We start from the raw sequence: 10,254 nt of genomic DNA on the forward strand, positions 1-10,254 counted from the left end.
GCAAGAACAAGAAGATTAAGAAAAAGTTCGCTCCTTCTGAAGAGCAGTCAACCAAGTAGCCAAACCCAAAACAGAAGGTCGTTGGACCTACTGACGTGGAAAAGGATAAACCCACTAGATATCCACGCAAACTCTGTGCTGAATATGACATGACCTAGCGTTGTTCGCAGCTTCAGGAATGCATAGACTACCTTGCCAAAAGGGATTCTCGTAAGGCCCCCGCTGTCCTTAGAAATCCTTTTCCCACTCAATAGCAGCAAAATCTTATTGCAAACCAACCACAACCCCTGCAAGGGTGCAACAATAGTTCACAACATCCTTCCGATGGTGAAGGATCTTCTACCATTTGTTAGTTCCTAAATCTACCTCAGGCTGAAGAAAGGTAGGTCTAAGGTAACATCAATCCATGCTTAACCTGGTAGCTAGCCCTACCAGATCGGAAGAGGGCTCTCTCCTTGTCAATCTCAAAGAAAATATGGCAAGTAAGGTTTGAGATGACTGAAATGAATACTAATTTTAGGCTAGGTATATGTTCAGAGGAATTTGATTGATTTTAATGGTCATTTGCTGGATCAGATGAGGAAGCCAGCTTTGGGTCTAGGAAATCAACTCAGATTTGCAGAGTTTTCTGTGGGGCGAGGTAGGCAAGTGTTTTAGCACTTTGAAATGAATGTGACGGTGAGTCTAAAGAATGGTGAGGAGTTGGAGAGGGCATGCATGTTTCATTGGTCCTCTTCAAACAATAGAAAACATTAAAAACTAAATAAACCCCAAGGCAGAGCACTGAACACCAATGGATTCCACCCTTTAATCTTGATTCATTTAGTTATGTAGAAAAAGATAGATGATGGAACACACACACATAAGAGAAACACTAAATAATAGATGAGAAAACAATGCTAATTCACCTTACCACAAGAATCCCACAAAATGTTGCCAAACCCTAGTTCATTTCCTTGCCAAACTGCAGAAGTGATTTACAAAGTAGCTCAATGCATCCACAAGAGTCAAACCTTTACAAATGACTAAGAAAGTACATAATATAGGCATCAAACCACCTATTCTAGCCATAAGGGGTCGAATCCATGAGTCAAGGAGTTGTTTCAACAACATCTAAACTAGGAACTAGAAAATAAGCAGTGGAACAACTTGCCTCTAAAACTATGGAAACTAATTCATTCAAACTCAAACCACCTCTAACTAATGTATCTACCTCCTCAATTCATTTTCATCATATTTACATCATATTACATCATTAATTTAACAAGGAGAAAAAAAAGAGTCAACTGACAGTCAAACTGGGCGAAATTCTGAATCTTTAGGAAAAATTGGCAAAAATTTGTCTGATGTGCAATGCCCTAAGCCTGATGCGCAGTGCCAATTTAAGGCTGATTTTGGAGGCCTTCCACTCATCCAAATTAGGCCCAAGATAGCTTGTTGGAAATCCCTACCTGTCTAGTTTTTGGAACACTTTGAATTTTCTAATTTGGAGGTCATTTTCCCCCTCCAAAGTGGATTCTCCCAAGACTGGTTCCTGTGGGTCCAAAAGTGGATGAGAGGGCGTTTTTTAGGTGTTTTTTTCCCTTTAGGTTACCCAAATCTCCTCAAACATTTATGAAACTTTCTAGGTTTCATTGTTTTTTCATGATGAATCTAAAACTTCAATCCAATTGGCAAAAGAGTGAGCCAATTCAAAGCGCAGGGCTGGTGGTGCTGCGCATTAGCCAGAATTTTCTATGTTGCCTAATTCAAAAATTGGAAAATTACAAAAATTGTTTCAAAATTTTCCCAATTTTGGCTCAAAGCTGCATCATGGGTTACTTTGTTGGGCTAAAGTAACATCAACCAAAATGTTGAGCTTTTCATCCTTCTTTTTGCCTTTTGTTCCATTTTTCCCCTACATCCGGAATTCCTGTGGCCTCTATAATGATAGTGGGTGAAAGAGTGAAGTTTATCCCAGCAAGATATACCATATTGTTATCCATGTTTATCACAAACTGCCTTGCTAAATCATGGTGAAATTTTACCCTCTCAACCATTTCACAAAACTCAAAACATGACTGATATCTGAAACATGTTCTGGCTAGAGGGTAGGCAAGAAGTTCACTCATGCTGATAGGTTCCTCCCTGATGATTCTGCCACCTTTATGAGGTTTCCTTGGCTACAAATTCCTCTCTCTAAAACTATCACTTAGGGTGTCTTCTTCATATTCAAATTCATTGTCTCGCTCCATTTTTGTCTTTTGGGATGATTTAGTGAATGATGGATAGTAATGTAAAAGATGAGTATGAAGAGATTTTATAAGAAGGAAAATAGTGGTGAGATGAAATGAGAGGGTAGGTGGGTGTACAAGGAGCTAGGGTTTGATGGGAAGGGGTTTAGGGTTTGGTGAAGGGATTAATTTTTATAGGGAAGTAGGGGAAGATGATATGGGTTAAGTGAGATGGGATTTAAAGGTAAATTTAGGGGAAATAATAATGGGAAAATGGAGACAAGTGACAAGAGCTTGAAATGGTGAGAAATCAAGTAGAAGCAACTAGGGTTTTGAATTTTAGGATGCTAAAACCACCATCAAAGCATAAAAAACCCTATGTGAGATCAAAAGAGAGTTTACTTGCCTGGAGGAGAAATGCAGAAATGAGACTGATTAGAGGTGAAGTTTGAGGGTTTTGAGGTGTTATTGGCCAATACACAGTGCACTGATCCCAATGCATAGTGCCTTTCTGATGCACAACGCCAGTGTAAATTTACACTGGAGAAAACCGCCTGATGCACAGCACCGACCCTCTGATGCGTAGTGCGTCCTTGATGCACAGTGCCTTTTTGTAGACAACCTTTGAAGGCCTTACTAATGTCCAAATTGGGTGCAGGATATCTCCTTGGAAATCTTACTGATTCTACTTTCCAAAACATCTTGAATTTCATAATTTGGAGTTCATTTGCCTGTCAAAAGTCAAATCTCCCAAGATTGGTCAAAATGTGCAAAATGAGGCTGCCTAAATGCAGAGTGTTGTTGCAGTCAACTTTTGAAGGTCTTCCTCAACTCCAAATTGAACTCATGATATCTCATTGAAAATCTCTCTCTATCTAGATATCATTTAAATCATCAAGCAAGTCATTTGAACATCCCAGCTAAGTGAAATCTTGATTTTTCCTAGGGTCACTCCAAAAGTGCATCAATCCTTCTAAGGCCAATGATGGTTTCAACATTTCTCCCAAACCATGAAACTATGTAAAAACTGAAAGAGGTTTTTCTTCTTGGATCAATGATGGACAAAAAAATCTCTCGCTTCTGTCAAATTCATCTTTTCTTGCTCAGAAACATAGTTTGAAGAAAACCTATCCCGATATGTGGAACATGGGATTTGTAGAAATGAAGGGAAATGAAGGGGATGAGGGGCTTCTAAATTATTGAGAAAATTTTGGGAAGTAGGGAGGGATGCTAGAAAGTAGGGAAAAGTGGAATTTCAAATATTGAGTGAGGGGAAGGGGTCCAAAAGGGAAAACACAGGCCTAGCCTAGAAAAATGTCAAATTGTAGCAATAAACTAGGGTTTGTGGGGAAATGATGAGTTTGAGGGATATGAGTGATGGGAAGCATTTAAGAAGGTATATTAAGGATATGGGAAGGTGTATGAACATCAAGACACAAGTCTTTTTGATCATCTATCCATCCAAGAAAAATTACCTTCAAAACCCTAGGAGAGGGAAATGGGCCTCATCCAAGTACAACTCAAGCACAAACAAGGTGTAAAAATGACCCATTGGAACCTGAAATGATGATGACAACTCTCCGCATGATGGTACACTCAGCTGAATGGTGACATGGACCGACATTTGGACAATTTTGAAAGAAGTGAAAACAAATCCTAAACCTAATACCTAATGACCAATTTTTACTAGAAGACTCACTGAAATGACAAAATTTGACCTTGACGCCCTAAGACCACTTTGTAAGAGCATGTTTGATCACTGGTGGAAGGCTTCAAAGATTGACACTAACATTGGCTCCAATGGGGATGGTAGCTCGTTGGAGGTGAAAAGAACCATAGATATTTGGGAAAGCAGACCAATGCCTTATCTAGGTCGCTTGAAGTCAAAAACTCAAACTAAAATGCATGACTAAAAACTGCAACTTGACGACACAAACTAACTTGAAACTGACTCAATACTAAATCACAACTGACAAACAGGAAAATATGCTCAAAATGGAGCTTATTCAATAAAAACTACTCTAGCTTTTCCATTCATCACCTGATCAAGTGAAATGAAACAACCAATGCAACCAAGTAAGCATTTTGGCTGCTATTTGCATTCTTTGCAAGTGCTTGTTTATGAACAACAAGAGAGAACTATTGAAAGGAAACTCCCATGAAAACTTGTAAATAGATCAAAATTTTCCCAAATTGAATAATATAGATTCTCTATCCACCTCCAAAAACATTGCATAAGGATCTTGAAATTCATGCACACTGGGACTTATCTCATCCAATGGATTACTTTTCTTCTCCTCGTACCATGAATGCAAACTTTCATCTAAGCACTGTGATGAGACTCCTACTAAAAATGATAGAGAAACTAGTTGCCGAATCAAGTTTGTATCAATACTTGTTTCAATCTCACAGTTAGCTAGTGGAGAAGGAATTTTACCGCAGACATCATCCAACACATCAGCTATTGGATCACGAAAAACTTGAAAACACTGTTGCAACCCATTTTCTATTGGTTCTAATGAGATTGCATGATTTTTTATAGGCTGCTCATTTGAAGATATACTATGCAATTTTCCCTTCAAAAACTGAAATGATTCAAAACAAAATGGTACGGAATCATGTTGCATCATTTGATCATATGGTCTATCTTCCAAATCTTCATTTGCAGCTTGACAATCAATGGCATTCGAGGGCTGCAAATCTAGATATGAGAAATCTTGCACAAGGATTTCATTACCCTGAAGATGGTCCAGATCAAGAGTTGTCAAAAGTTGATTTTTGATTGCATGCAAGTTGTCTCTGATGAACTAAAATGAAGCAAAACAAAAAGGCAAAGATCCTTCACTTACTTCAAAATTTTTTGCATTTTCCTCCTCACTTCCATAGCTGATATGCATTGGTTGATCACTGTATTCGAGCTGCTGAAAGTGAACTTCCTCCTCCCACAAATTAGCTGCTGATTTGTCTACAAGATTAGCTTCTGTTTGGAGAACATCATCATCATCATACTGATCAAACTAAGGCAAATTATCAGTAAAAAAATACATCATCAAGCATGCATGTCATATCAACAAATCTCTCTTCTCCAAGATGATCTATAAAACAATCATTATCAGGTCTATGACAACTGGGATAAGAAACAAAATGTTTTGGATCAGCAACTTGTTCTTCTTCAATCAGCAAGCCATGGGCTTGAACATTATACTCATTCCTTGTGGTGATCCTTTGCATAATCTCTTCCACTGCACTTACCAAAATGTTGAGCTTTACTCTAAAGATGTCGATTCCTCTGGATCTATGTTTTTCATCTCTTCTTCCTTCAAATTTGCCCTTCTAATAAGCAAATTAGCCTCTACATCTACTGCACTGTTTTGCATCTCTTCAAGTGTTGCAAGATTCCTTTCTATTAGCTGAAACTCCATTTCTGGATCAAAGGCTTTCGAGTAGTGCAAGAGAGAAGATCTAGGAGGAGGTATTATATTAACTGGCATCAAAAAATAGACTTGGTTAAATCTGGAAGAAAATTGTTGTACTATCTCCCTTTGCTGTCTTTTCAGCTGGTTATACTCTTCTATAATAAAGAAAGGGTTTTGTCTGACCACCCACTTGTCGAGGAAAACTTTGACGAACTGCTAGAAATCTGAAATGCTCGCATCCATCAGGGTTTTGAACCAACTCTTGAATTTGCCTTGCAAAGAAAGAGCAAAAAGCCTAATACTAACATCTTCTTCATCAACTTCAAAAAGGTCGAGAAAAGACTCAAAATTCAATACATGTCTCTCAGCAGTGATGTTGTCGCGTTCACCATCAAATCTTGGTAGATATAGGTAATGATTTTTTGGGAAAGCATGTGATATAAGAGGTAAAATCAGAGGCTTATATCGATCTAGAATTTTACAAGGTATAAGGGTATGTATAGAACGTGTAGAATCAATCTTGGTCTCTTGAGGCTCATCAATTTGAAGATGGTCATCACAAGCTTCAGAAGAAGGGTATTGATCAAGATCAAAGGCATGCACATATTTGGATTTACAATCTTCAAAGGGAAGGAATCAAATGCAAGTCTTGGATCTTTTCTCGAACAAACTATACTTTGTAAAACCTTCTTAACATTCTCGGGAAAAGAGAAAAAATAATTTATAATAGAGAACATAATGTCTTGGATGAAATTCCAACATGAATACCTAATCTTTAGATACAGTCCTTTCATGTTTCTTCTGGTCAGGTTCATCCTCCAGTGGAGTCCTTGGATCTGATCTCGATACTGATTTAGAGTCGCCAGGTGAATGATTTCAGCCTTGCTATGTCTGATCGTTGTTCACCATCAACAATTAGATATGAACTTGATTACATTTTGTTGAGGAACATAAAACTACGTTCCCCAGTATGGTTGCCACTATGTTAGTTCTTAAATCTACCTTAAGCTGAAGAAAGGCCGGTCTAGAGTAACATCAAACCATGCTTAACCTGATAGCTAGCCCTACCAAGTCGGGAGAGGGCTCTCTCCTTGTCAATCTCAAAGAAAATATGGCAAGTAAGGCTTGATATGACTAAAATTAATACTAATTTTAGGCTAGGTATATGCTTAGAGGATTTTGATTGATTTTAATGGTCGTTTGCTGGATCAGATGAGGAAGGCAGCTTTGGCTCCGGGAAATCAACTCAGATTTGCAGATTTTTCTATGGGGCGAGGTAGGCAAGTGTTTTAGCACTTTGAAATGAATGTGATGGTGAGTCTAAAGACTGGTGAGGAGTTGGAGGGGGCATGCAAGTTTCATGACTCCTCTTCAAATAGCATAAAACATTAAAAACTAAATAAACCCCAAGGTAGAGCACTGAACACCAATGGATTCCACCCTTTAATCTTGAGTCATTTAGTTATGCAGAAAAATATAGATGATGGCACACACACACATAAGAGAAACACTAAATAATATAGGATAAAACAATGCTAATTCACCTTACCACAAGAATCCCACAAAATGCTGCAAAACCCTGGTTCATTTCCTTGCCAAACTGCAGAAGTGATTTACAAAGTAATTCAATGCATCCACAAGAGTCCAACCTTTACAAATGACTAAGAAAGTACATAATATAGGCATAAAACCACCTATGCTAGCCATCAAGGGTTGAATCCATGAGTCAAGGAGCTGTTTCAACAACATCTAAACTAGGAACTAGAAAATAAGCAGTGGAACAGCTTGCCTCTAAAACTATGGAAACTGATTCATTTAAACTCAAACCACCTCTAACTGATGTATCTACCTCCTCAAGTCATTTTTCATCATATTTACATCATATTACATCATATTACATCATTAATTTACCAAGGAGGAAAAAAACACCAACTTACAGTCAAACTGGGCAAAATTATGAGTTTTTAGGAAAAATTGGCAAAACTTTGCCTGATGCGCAGCACCCTGAGCCTGATGCGTAGCGCCACATCAAGGCTAATTTTAGAAGCCTTCCACTCATCAAAATCATGCCCAAGATAGCTTGTTGGAAAGCCCTACCTGTCTAGTTTCTAGAACATTTTTAATTTTCTGAGTTGGAGGTCATTTTCCCCCTCAAAAGTGGATTCTCCCAAGAATGGTTCCAGTGGGTCCAAAAAGTGGTAGAGAGGGCATTTTTTAGGTGTTTTTTGCCCTTTAGGTGACCCAGATCTCCTCCAAAATTTATGAAACCTTCTAGGTTTCATTTTTTTCCATTTTGAATCCAAAACTACAAGCCATTTGACAAGAGAGTGAGCCAATTCAATGTGCAGCGTCGGTGGCGTTGCGCATCAGCCAGAATTTCCTATGTTGCCTAATTCAAAAATTGGAAAATGACAAAAATTGTTTCAAAATTTGCCCAATTTTGGCTCAAATCTGCATCATGGGTTACTTTTTTAGGCTAAAATAACATCAGCCAAAATGTTGAGCTTTTCATCCTTCTTTTTTCCTTTTGTTCCATTTTTCCCCTATATCCGGAATTCCTGTGGCCTCTACAATGATAGTGGGTGAAGGAGTGAATTTCATCCCAACAAGATGTACCATATTGTTATCCATGTTTATCACAAACTGCCTTGATAACTCATGGTGAAATTTTACCCTCTCAACCATTTCACAAAACTCAAAACAGGACTGATATCTGAAACATGTGGTGGCTAGAGGGCAAGAAAGAAGTTCACTCATGCTGATAGGTTCTTCCCCGATGATTCTGCCACCTTTATGAGGTTTCCTTGGCTGCAAATTCCTCTCTCTAAAACTGTCACCTAGGGTGTCTTCTTCATATTCAAACTCACTATCTCGCTCCATTTTTGTCTTTTGGGATGATTTAGTGAATGATGGACAGTTATGTAAAAGATGAGTATGAAGAGATTTTATAAGAAGGAAAATAGTGGTGAGATGAAATGAGAGGGTAGGTGGGTGTACAAGGAGCTAGGGTTTGATGGGAAGGGGTTTAGGGTTTGGTGAAGGGATTAATTTTTATAGGGAAGTAGGGGAAGATGATATGGGTTAAGTGAGATGGGATTTAAAGGTAAATTTAGGGGAAATAATAATGGGAAAATGGCGAAAAGTGACAATATCTTGCAATGGTGAGAAATCAAGTATAAGAAACTAGGGTTTCGAATTTTAGGATGCTAAAACCACCATCAAAGCATAAAAAACCCTATGTGAAATCAAAAGAGAGTTTTCTTGCTTGGAGGAGAAATGCAGCAACGAGAGTGATTCGAGGTGAAGTTTGAGAGTTTTGAGGCGTTACTAGCCAATGTGTAGTGCACTGAGCCCAATGCACAGTGCCTCTCTAATGTGCAGTGCCAGTATAAATTTACACTGGAGAAAACTGCCTGATGCACAGTGCCTCTCTGATGCACAACGCTGACCCTCTAATGCGCAGTGCCTCCATAATGCGCAATGCCTTTTTGAAGATGTCATTTTAAGGCCTTCATGGTGTCCAAATTGGATTCAGGATAGCTTGTTGGAAAGCTTACTAAGTCTACTTTCCAAAACATATTTAATTTCTCAATTTGGAGTTCATTTTCCCTATCAAAAGTCAAATCTCCCAAGACTAGTCAAAATGTACAAAATGAGGCTGTCTAAATGCAGAGTGTTGTTGCAGTCAACTTTTGAAGGTCTTCCTCAACTCCAAATTTAGCTCATGATAGCTCATTGAAAATCTCTCTCTATTTGGATATCATTTAAATCATCAAGAAATTCATTTGAACATCCCAGCTAGGTGAAATCTTGATTTTCCCAAGGTCACCCTAGAAGTGCATCAATCTTCCTGAGGCCAATGATGGGTTCGACATTTCTCCAAAACCATGAAACCTGTGTAAAAAATGAAAGAGGTTTTTCTTCTTGGGTAAATTTTGGAAAGAAACCTCTCTCACTTTTGTCAAATTCATATTTTCTTGTTCAAAAACATAGTTTGAAGTAAACCTATCCTGATATGTGGAACAAGGGATTTGTAGAAATGAAGGAAATGAAGGGGATGAGGGGCTTCTAAATTCTTGAGAAAAATTTGGGAAGTAGGTAGGGATGTTAGGAAGCAGGGGAGAGTGGAATTTAAAATATTGAGTGAGGGGCGAGGTCCAAAAGGGAAAAACATAGGCCTAGCCTAGAAGATTGTCAAATTGTAGCAATAAACTAGGGTTTGTTAGATAATCTTCGGCAAAATCACATAATCAATCTTTTGTCGACGCGTTTCGAACCAACCAGTGTGGTTCATCGTCAGGACAAGTTGAAGACTAATCTGGTTAAGCTGGTTTAAATATAGTATGCAGAGATTCCAACGGTTATAATGCCAACGGCTAATTTTGACCAAAGGTCTTAGTCAAACCACAATTATATTATTAATATTCTTAGAACCGCTAAAACATATAATTTATTTATAATAGTTTATATATTAAGGGAGTTCCTTTGTTATATTTGAGTATGAATAATATAATAATGTTATTTTGTATAAAATCATCTATATAATTGATAATTCCAGTATTATTAAATTAGTATTCTTGTTAAATCTTTAATATTTAGTTACACTAGGTAAATACATAATTAAA

The sequence above is a fragment of the Pinus tabuliformis genome, chromosome 8 (assembly GCF_031772625.1).
Source record: "Pinus tabuliformis cultivar Carrire ecotype Pingquan chromosome 8, CPIR1, whole genome shotgun sequence".
Classification (NCBI taxonomy): Eukaryota; Viridiplantae; Streptophyta; class Pinopsida; order Pinales; family Pinaceae; genus Pinus; species Pinus tabuliformis.